The sequence below is a fragment of the Chinchilla lanigera genome, unplaced genomic scaffold (genome assembly GCF_000276665.1).
Source record: "Chinchilla lanigera isolate Chin_1 unplaced genomic scaffold, ChiLan1.0 scaffold00032, whole genome shotgun sequence".
NCBI lineage: Eukaryota > Metazoa > Chordata > Mammalia > Rodentia > Chinchillidae > Chinchilla > Chinchilla lanigera.
In genome coordinates, this window is record NW_004955433.1 from 12,943,899 (window position 1) to 12,954,878 (window position 10,980).

A 10,980-nucleotide genomic window follows, 5' to 3' on the forward strand; every position below is an offset into this window, starting at 1 on the left:
GTGGGATTTGGAGCGCTAGAGAGCTTCCTTTGCCTGCAGGCCTTAAGCTGCTCCATCTGTGGCCCACAGCCAAGCTGAAATATTATTTTCCAGAGTTTAAAACGAAAAACAAAACACTAATGATAAAGTAGAACAAATAAAGGAGGAAAGGTGTTCTTCAGGTCCTCCCCCATTCTCACCTCCACAAATTCTTCATCTCGTCACTCACCTCTCTCCTGGATTGCCTATTCCATAGTCCCCCATCTTGGATGGAAATGAGGGCAGAGAAAAAATTGTGAGGAGGTGTTCTCTTCTCCCTGCCTGCCCTGCCCTAAATCACTTTTGACCCCAGTGTAAGGAGACAATATTGAAAATACTCAAAAATAACCCCACTAAAAACATGAATCAAAGAGTCACGGCTCATGGTCATGTTTTTAAAATTGCTTAGTTGCATGCAAGTCCCTTTAGTGCTCGAAGGACTTTAATAAAATTGATTTTCTGAGTATAGCCTTTTAGCAGCTACTGTATAAGCTTGAAATATGAACCCTTCATTGTTGAAAGTGTTTCATTTTTGCCCTGTTACTAATGATGAAGGGAGAGTGTGGGTTTGGAATTCTCCATGGCTGACATTCTCGTAATTAAATAGTGTTAATAATAAAGCTTTGCAGATTTTAAACAAACTGGCACAGAGGTGGAACAGTTTGCTGTATTTCATTTAGAGACCACAGCAATTAGCCCTTAATGAATAGTACACAGCGACATATCAGGGAGTTATTTCTACACATCGTTTATTTGCCAGATCACAAAAGACGACATTTTCATTCTACTGATTGAAAATGATTCTCAGGATTTCTTTGGAAGGCCTCTTAAGTAATTGCATGGTGAAACTTAAATAAATAACAATGCGGAGAGGGACAGTAATTGCTTTTAATATCTACAGTCTAATTTCAACAAAGCTTAGCACACTAAAACCTCTGGATCTCCAGCCGTACAACAAGGGATCCAAAATAGAAGACTCGTCATAGTTGATCTATTTAGATGTTGATGTTTTTCTTTTATAATTTTAGGAGAGAGTTGCTCCCAGGCATACTGTTACTTCTCTCTGTAAAGTGGCGAGGGGATATTTTTATAGAGGTCTCTGGGGTGAGGAGACTGCGAAGTCGATGCCAAAGGAAAATGACAATGCTTATCCTGAAGGTGAGACAAGAGAAAGAACGCCTCAACTGCCAAGGTCGTGAATGACAAAGAAACACTTCCCCTATGGTTTGCCTTGCCTAAAGCTTTTATAGAGCGGGGTAAATTATTTTTTAAAAGGCAGGTGAGTTCTAGAACTAGTTTTACACAACTGAAATATTTCTTTTCTTTTCTTTTTTTTTAAATGATAAAAGAGATTGAACTCAGGACCTGGCGTGTTACATTGAGCCACATCCCTCAGCCTGCTTGCTTATTTATTTGTTTATTTATCTATTTTAAATTCTGAAACAGGGTTTGCTAAATTGTGCAGGCTGACCTCAAATGTGCTCTTCTTACCTCAGATTTCAGAGTGACTGGGATTTCCAGACATATGCCTCTGTACCCAGCCCTACTTCTCCTCTTTGAGGTTCAGTGTTCTTATCTGTAAGTTACATGGAAGAAGGAGAGGGAGGAACTACACTTAGCTAGACAAACCCTAAAATCACCTGGGACTGTGAAGTAGACACATCCCCAGTTTCCACAGTTGGGATTTTAAAGGAAATGGCTAAGGAATCCTGCCCTTAGTGAAAGCACACTAGATGATTCTGAGAATCCAGTACATTTGGTAAATATTTAAGGGCTTTCGGCCCTTAGTTCCACATCCATGGACAGACTAGCTATACTTTGAAGCAGAGAATTGTGGGAGAAGGCAGGTGGCACTTTAGGGGCGGTTCCTTTCAGGAAATCCCAGCCCCTAACCTAAGAAATGCCTCCCATGGTGCAGCAATTACCCCAAGCAGTAGCGATTCAGCTCAGCATCAGCAAAGGTGGTTACCGACAGGGCTGAGAAAGGTATGTTTTAACAAAGCCTGAATGGAATGTGAGCTGAGGACAGGGAGGTGGTAGGGAGCAGGGACCCCATGAAGGGACAGTTGCTCAGCAGGGTATGGTACAAGGTATATGAACAGACAATCATAATTGCCCTCTGCTCTGCACTATAAATCTCTGAGTGATGCTGGCAGGTCTTCCCCTTTCTGAGTCAGCTCCCCCCAGTTAAAGTAGGATGGTTGAACTTCAGAACCTGACAGTATAGCTCATAGAGCCTGGCAGCTTTTTTAAGGGCTGGTCCTGGCTTTGGCTTTGGCGGTCTAACCTCATTTTGCCTTGGAGCAAAGGTCTGGGTAAAGGACCTTCATTTGAATTTCAAGATGGAGGTAACTGGACTGAGTTGATACTAAATTTACTTCCAGGATTGTTAGAAATTAGACACAGTTTTAATACCTGGGAAATAAATTAGTATTTCTTTTTCAGTATACTGGTCCTTCTAAATATAAAAAATGAGAGTAGCCTAATATAAACGCTTGTGATGAGAAAATAATGTACTTTTTAAACATTTATTCTTTTATTACCACTTAACCTTTTCCCCAACTCCTTGGCAAGCTCATTGAAAGGACCTGGTTGCCATAACCCAGAGCATTTGGCAACCTGTTTATCCCATGGCAGATGCTCAAAGCATGTCAGGTGGACTAAGTGATACACTCATTACTTAACATTTCATTGTGCTGAGTATTTTCCATGCATTTTATCACTTAATCTGCACAATCATCCTCGGAAGTAGAATTATTGAGCTTATTAATGAGATTATTGCTTTATTCTTCAAATGAGCAAATTGAGGACAAGAAAATTTAAGAAACTTCCAGAGAGTATATCCACAGTAAGCAGTAGAGCTGGAAATCAAATGTAGGCACATGGACCCTGAGTACATGCTCTTAGGCAGGGAGTGATCTGTTTCTCATGCTACCACCAGCCCTAAAGTTAACTCGCGAGTAATCAGTTCAGAAAATCATAAAAGCTTCGGGTTATTTTCTCAAGTTTCCTGCATCCAGAAGGGAAAGTCCACACCCAACTCTACACTCCAAAGTATGAGGTCTTTCTTTGTATGTGATACTTCTCTGGAAACATCTCTTGGTGGGGGACAGCAATTATGATTATTTATTGTAAGACCAGGGACAGGAGATCAAAAGAGGGTAACAGCCAAGGTACCAAAGGCATACAATCACAGTGTCAATCAATGTCCACTCCAACACAATGTTCCGGTCATTTGGATTGGTAATTCTATGTTGCAGATGGGAAAGCTAAGGCTACAGAATCGTGAGACTGACCCAAGGTCCAGAGGCCATCCTCAGCAGGGCTGATGTGACAGTCCCCTGCCTTATGGCTGGTCAAGATGATCAGTTGGTTTAGAACCAGTGAAGAAGCTATCTCTGTCTGTGCTCTCCACCCATACCCCCTTGCCATTCACATGTTGAAATCCCAACCCCCAATCTGATGGTACTTCACTCTCAGTCATGAGCGTGAAGCCTCTTATGCTCTTCAAAGAGACTGAAGAGATTGCTCCTCTTTCTTTCTCTACCTTCTGGTGAAGACACCAGAAGACAGCCATCTGCAAAACAGGAAATAATTCTTTATCAGAGACCAGACCTGCCCGACACCAGATCTTGGATGGTCACCCTCCAGAAATAAAAGAAATAAATGTTTAAGTACCCCAGTCTATGGTAATTGGTTATAGCAACTCTGAACTGACTGAAACAATGTCCATGGATATCTTTGCAATGTTAGCACAATGCTAACACCAACTACTGTCATCACTACCTTAGTGTTAACATTTCCTTCACTGTACAGGCTGTCTGTAGATAACAAGGTGAGAAAAGATGTTTTCTATTTTTGAAAGAAAAAAACCACTCAAGTTTAACTAGGTAATTAATTAATTCACAAGTGGATCTGAAGTGGGAGCGATGATTAAACAATGACTCATGATAAAGAATAAGCCCTAAGGTAAGTGATGATCAAGGAGATGAGACGTTTTAGTTTAGAGTCCTATTACAATTCTATTTCATTATAAATAAGCTGACACCGGAAGCAAGCGATTAACCCCAAAGCCGCTGGCTGTTCATTAGCTAAGGAATAATTTTACATTCATTATTATTCATGTTGGCTAAATTTCCATTAAAACCAATTTAGTAAACTGGCCCTCCATGGGCTTGAAATTAATGGGAGGAAGAGAAGGCAAGGAGGGGACAAACCAGAGGCCATCACGTAAGCATCTAGGGATGGGAAACTCAAGGGGGCAGATTGCTGCTCTAATTAAACATAATGTCTCAATTCACTTTCAAAATTAGTCTCCAGAAAATGCCCGGGAAATATTTCCCTGGCCAGAGTGTCAGGCTCATTCACCAAGACAGCGATTTCTGCAGCTGGGATTTCTAATTGGGTGGAGAAGCAGCAGGATTCCCCCTTGTCAGCCTCCCCATCTCCCTACTTGTCTGCTGAGAAGTCTCCAGGGGAGAAGCGATGGCTTGGGAGCCCCTGAAACAGGTACTCAGGATCCTGAGTGTGGAAGTCCCTGCTTCCTTCCTTCTTTGGTCCATTATTCAGGCGCCATGACTTTTATTTAACATATAAATATGACCTTAGTATCACTGGTTCCATTAGCTCACATTTAAAGAGCATTCTCTTCAGCCAAGTCATGGGCTAAAAACGTGCATAAATTTGTTTAATTGTCTTAATCTCTCTAATGTGGTAGATTCTATTTTCCCCATTTTACAGATGAGAAAGCTGAGGCACTTCAAGAAGATGGGTGACTGATACTCTAGTTAACCTTTATCTACTTCTGGATAAAATAAGTAAACAATGTTTTTTTAAACAGAATAAGGCATCTGGTACGTTCTTAATGGGATATAATGCTGGAAAGAGAAGTGAAGGACAATTTTGGGGGAGTCTTTGAAGCCAGACTAAAGGTTGCAGTAGAGTCTTTTGGGGCTCCTATAGTGTGATACTCAGTGTCCTGGGTGTCCATGAACGGGATTTAAGACAATAGTTAGTAGTTATATGTTTTCACAAATAAATTTAGCTTGTATATAAAATCATGTAACAATGATAAATTTTCTTAAGAAAAGTAAAAAATTAACACAGACATATAATGATACTCTATATCGGGCACTGTTCTAAGTGCTTTGCATTTTACTCTTCCAGGTCTTAGTACTCTGCCAGGCAGTACTATTGTTTGCTGACAAAGGAGGAAACCGAGGCAAACCAAGCTTATCCTGTCCTAGATCTCCTAGCCAGCAGGTGTCAGAAGAGGGAGTAGAAGCCAGGTGCTCTTGTCCAGACTGTTCTTTTAAAAATTGGGCCTAGTGGTAACAGGAAAGGAAGGCGGGATTCAGCAGCAAGCAGAAAGGTGAGTGTGTTGGCAGTGTCTGCGGCAGGTGACGCAGACCATCGTGCACTAATCACAGCGACACTCAGTGATGTTGCTCAGAAGCTGGCTCGTGCCTAGGCAAAGGGCTTTGGAAGCAAATCAGCCCTTTCTCTCCCACAGGACAGGGTGCCCAGCACATCTCAAGGATCCGGTGCTCACATCAGAAATGAACCCATCCCTAGGCACTGCAAAGCACTTTAGAGAAGTGGAATTTTTTTCATATGCCTGGACCAGGCCTTGTAGGCCACCAACTCTGGCTGCTATAGATCAAGACAGAAGAAATAATAAGGGCAGGGGAGGGCTTAGACAGCTTCCATACAGGGAGTGCTATGCATCCACCAGAGACATACTCATGTCTGTCCCAAACCTAGAAGAGCTCTTGAAGGCTCTCTCATCAGCCAGCCCCTCCATGTCACAATAGTGGATGCTTCGTCTCCATTGAAAGCCAAATGGCAGGTGAGTTCTCTCCCTGAGTCACTGTTGCCAGAGAAGCCATCTCCCACCCCACCTTGCCAGAGATGATGCCCCGGCCCTCTAGGGATCCTGTACATGTCTAAGGACTGAGCCTGAGGAACAGAGTGGCTGCCAGCCCGGACTGCCACCAAAAGGACTTCAGAGCAAACGCTGTGCTTTCCGTCTTCTCAACAAATGACCTTGGGCAAGCTCTGTAATTGTCCTGTGACTATTGCCCTGCTCTGAACGGGAACCAGTGACAGCAGACCCACCTCATAGGGACATTGGGCTGATTAATGAGATAATGTATAGAAAATATTTAACCCTAGCAAGTGGGCACATACTGAAAACTAGACAGATAACCGTCTGACTGTCAATAACATGAATACAAGTTTGACTACGATGACTGAGATCTGGAGCGTGGAAACTGGCAAGCCTGCTATACACACACAGCTACTGCTCCTGCCCATGGCAAGTTCCACATCGGGCAGCCACGGTGACCTCCCGGACGTGGGGCCATCTGTCCTTTAAGAGCCTGGCTTCCCTTTCTGGCCTCCTCAAGCCCTCACTTTTTGCTTCTTTACCTAACCAGAGGCCATAAGGGATGATCTTTTGCTGGAAGGAAAAGGGGGTGGCGTTCTTAGAAAGGCGTCTGAAGCACGCCTTTGTGGTACAAAGAGAAGACCATAGGCACTCTCTCAATGACACATGCACAAAAGCTCTTGTGGTGGACACAAATAAGAAAAGTTGAACCCCTCACCCGGTGTAATTCACTTCATTTATTGACCAGAATTCTCTCCCGCAACCCCTGATTCCTTTGCATTTGTCAGCGGTTCAGAGACCCCTGGCATTCAGCGTGATTTGTAATGTAAATTATATAATTGTACTTTCACATATTTTAACATCAAATGAAATGATTGACTACAGAATCAGAGCTGTCTACAGGTGGGGGTCAATTACCATCTGAATAATCACAGTGCCACACAAGAATAGCATAGCTGCTGAGCGTGACATATTTTTATCTCTATGCATTTCAATGAAGTCAGGCTGGTACATAAAAGGTTATCACCTAGGAAACATATTTTCCTAAGCACAAGTTAAACATGCAAGTGAGATCAGCAAAGATATTCAATTTAGCCAGTCAACCCTAACCTATTAATATTTTAACAAAATCCAGTGAGGATAATTTTTTTCTTTGATCCCATTTCATGTGAGCAGCCTAGAAAGGGGAGAAAAATTAAAAACAAAATAGTCAAGCATACAGAATGAGGTTATGTATTAAGTGGGCTATTTAATGTTTCTGGCATTTCATAGCCCAGGGGAAAGTGTGGATGGATTTAACAATCAAAAGCTGTGTTCCCTTGGCCACAAAGTTCGAGAAACATAAAATAATCTATACTTCCAACCTGACAAATCGTGCCTGACACCCAGCTTCATCTCACCGGGACTTCGGAGATCAGCATTAATCATATGTTACAGGGAGTAAAAAGAAAAGTAAATCATGCCAGGCTGAAAGAGAGATGGAAGGTCTTCGGGCAAGGATTTTAATCAATAATGTGTGGAATGATAACCAGAAGCTATTGTTTTAATCTTCTGATATGAAAAGAAATGAATGCAAAACACAAAGCTACCAGGAGCCAAAACGCCATCCGTGATACCTTTTAAGACCCAAAAACAGCTCGGCAGCATAACTTTTTTTTTTTTTTATTCATGGCAATAAACCAGCCGAAATTTTGTTTTACGAAGGCAAGAGTCAAGCTCATCCTTTAGCTTTGCTGTGATTGGCACTCACACTTCTTCTCCTGACAACACATCCTTTTCCCTCTAGGGACCCTCCTGTCCTTCCAGCAGCAGATCCTGTGGTCAGAGTTCTCTCTAGTTTCAAGGGAAAATCAGTGTCACAAAGATTAAGGATGTGATTCATTAGAGCCCAAGAAATACCACTGTGGATGTTCTTGGTCATATTATTTTTATTGCTGTTAGTTGAACGCCCCTCTCCACTAGGTTGAAGTTCTAACCCCACTACCTCAGAGTGTGACTGCATTTGGAAAGAGGATTGTTGCTGACGCAATCAGTTAGGATGATATCACACAAGAGTAGAGTGAACCTATGAGCCAGTAAGAGTGGTGAACTCATTAAAAGGGGAGATTTGGACACAGGCGAAGGAGGGAGAAGAGTAAGCCACCAGAAACTAGAGGAGAAGAAAAGAACAGACCCTTTCCTAGAGTCCTTGGAAGGCTGACCCCTTGCTTTCAGAGTTCTGGTCTCCAGAAAGTGAGACACTCAGTTTTTGTTCAGGTCACTCATTCGTGGGTTTTGTTACATCAGCACTAGCAAACTTGCACAGAGGCCCGCTGTCTTCATTGCCATGTGCTGAGAATTTTGAAGATTTAAGCTCTACACAGCTTTCCTGGAAATGGTGCCATTGTATTAGACAGCTGAGTAACAACTATATAGCTATCTACCTCCTGCAGATGTTGTGTGAGCCCCAGAACCTAGCCATACCTGAAGTTAAACTCTTGACTTTATAATGATGTAGCTTACTGGATTCCCCTTTTTGCTTTAACTAAACATAATTGAATTTTCACCATTTGCAACTAAAGGAAGCACAAATTATTTATTTTGAACTCAGTCAATATGCTTTTAGGATACATGGATAGACACGTAGTCTTTAGAACAAAGCACACGATCATCTTAATTGGACCACAGAAGACTGCGATCAGTATGAAGTGGCAAACTTTTTTCAGTGTCTATAATTTTTTATTAATATATGTAGGCAGAATATAATGTTAATATTCCTTGCGTGGAGTTGGTGCATGTAAATAACACATCTCAATTTCTTTTTTCAGCCCTTTTCCTTCCATTCTCTTCCTCTTCCCTCCATCTTTTGATTCCTCTCCCACTGAGAAAGATCTATTTCCCTACTACCTATTGTCTATCTTTTATTTTGCCCTTTGTTTATAATTTGGGTTTCTCACATAAGAGAAACCATGGGATATTTAACTTTGTGTGTCTGATTGATTTCACTAACATTTTGGTCTCAAGGTGCATTTTTAAGAAGAACATAGATCTGAGCAGAGTGATTGGGTGGGGAGAGAACTGTGTACTGAATCATAGGAGGCATGAGAGATGCTTGTCCTGGAAAAGAAAAAAGGTATATATGGAAAACATGCTAGACTACCTCAGCTATCCACAGGAATGGCAAGGTAATGAAAGGCTGGACTTTCTTCGTGTTGTCCCCTAGGGATAGATTTAGGAAGCCAAGATAAGGTTGATTTAGAACAAAGTGATGTCAAATGCAGAACCTATCAGGAGTAAGAAGCCCCTGAAAGCAAGGAGTCCTCTGTCATCAGTTAGATTTTAAATCTAGAATTTTTTTCACTGCAACCAAAGTGAACTTGGACATGTTCCTTCCTATTTTTATACCACATTTTCCCAGTTTGTAAAAGAAGGGAGTTGGCCTTAACAATCGCTGGTCTTGTGGCCAGAGCATGCCATGATTCCATGACTCCAGCTCAGTTTCTTCCATTTCAACTTCTCTCCACAGCCCTGGGAGGACTTGGGCTCAACAGGAATAGCAATTATGTATTATTGATCTTTGCTTTAAGGGATGGCTAATGCTAGACAGGTAGGACTCTTGGTGGCAGGGGCAGCACAAAGCAGGGATTAACTTTCATATTCCTTTACTCTTTGCTCTAATTAAATTACTCCAGCTATAGCTGAGAGTGGAGCAATAATATTAAGCCTACATTATAATCAATCTGGCTATAGATTTTTAGAAACACAGCCCATGTTGGATGTATGCTGCACTTGAAATCAAATGGCCAGTTAAGGCACAAACTGAATGAAAGCTACTACTTGCATCATCAACTGTCTTTGGTCTTTCCCAGGGAGAACCTTGGATTTTATATTTAGGAGCAGGGGAGGTGGGACATTTAGTTTTATCCCATAAGTCCAGATTCCTATCCTCATTGCTACTGTGATCTTTTGTCACAGATACTCAGATTGTGAGGAGCCTTCTGCCACCTTAGCTTAGCCTCTGTATTTGATATTGCAGACATGCCTAGGCATGGAAGGAAAAAAGAGTTTCCCAGTATGACTGTGGGTTGGTCCAAGAGGAAAGAAATTTTTGTTTATAATCAGAAAAGAAATTAAAACTCCATCATGGGAGTTTCTATTCACCATGCAGGGAAGGGAGACCTGAGATTGTACTTGGTAAATAAAGCCCCCAACCACTTTGAAGGGACTGTATGCTGCTTTCCATGATTTTAGCATCTGCTTACTTCCTTGGTCTAATTAATTTCTTTCTGGATGCTAAACAATTTTTCAAGTTGACAATCTTTTTTAAAAAATGATCTTTAAAACCAATTCCCGATAGGAACTCAAAAGCAATCCATTAGGAATATCCATGCTTTGGTATTGTTTGGAGAGCTTTGCCTACTGCAGTAAGCAGAACCATTTCTCAGGTTGGAGGGAGTCTCAGAGACTGAGGGAGTGACAGTACTTGCACTCTCAAAAAGTATTCACTCTTCATGAATATGGATCTTTTGATCGCAAATCCTAATCTTAGATTTGCAAGATATATAAGTACTAATATCACAGGCATCTCCCTTTACTCTTGTGAAAGAAGCAGGGCTAGTATTATTATTTTTAGTTTCCAGTTGGAAAAAACTGTGATTTAGAGAAGGCTAATATCTTACCTAAGGCCACAGAGCAGGTGCAGAAGGGTCAAGGCTGGAACCCAAACTGTCCTTGTTTGATTTCCACTAGGATTGGAGATCTCTAGATGCCTCAAAGAGCAGCAGGCAGTTTAAAGGCAAGTGCATACGGATTCTTAGAAAACAGTTTGCCAGTTCCTTAGAATACTGATTCTCAAAGTATGGTCCTTAGACCAATGCATGAATGTTACCTGAGAACTTAATAGAAATATAGATTCTTGAGTCCTACTTTACACATTCAGAATTTACTCTGAAGCTGGGGCCCCAACATGTGTTCATATAGGTGTTTCTGCTGTACATTCATATTTGAGAATGACTGCCTTAGAAAGTAGAATGTTCTGTTTGCTTAAAGGACTGCTCAGAAATATGGGCACTAAAAATTCAAACTCATCACCTCTG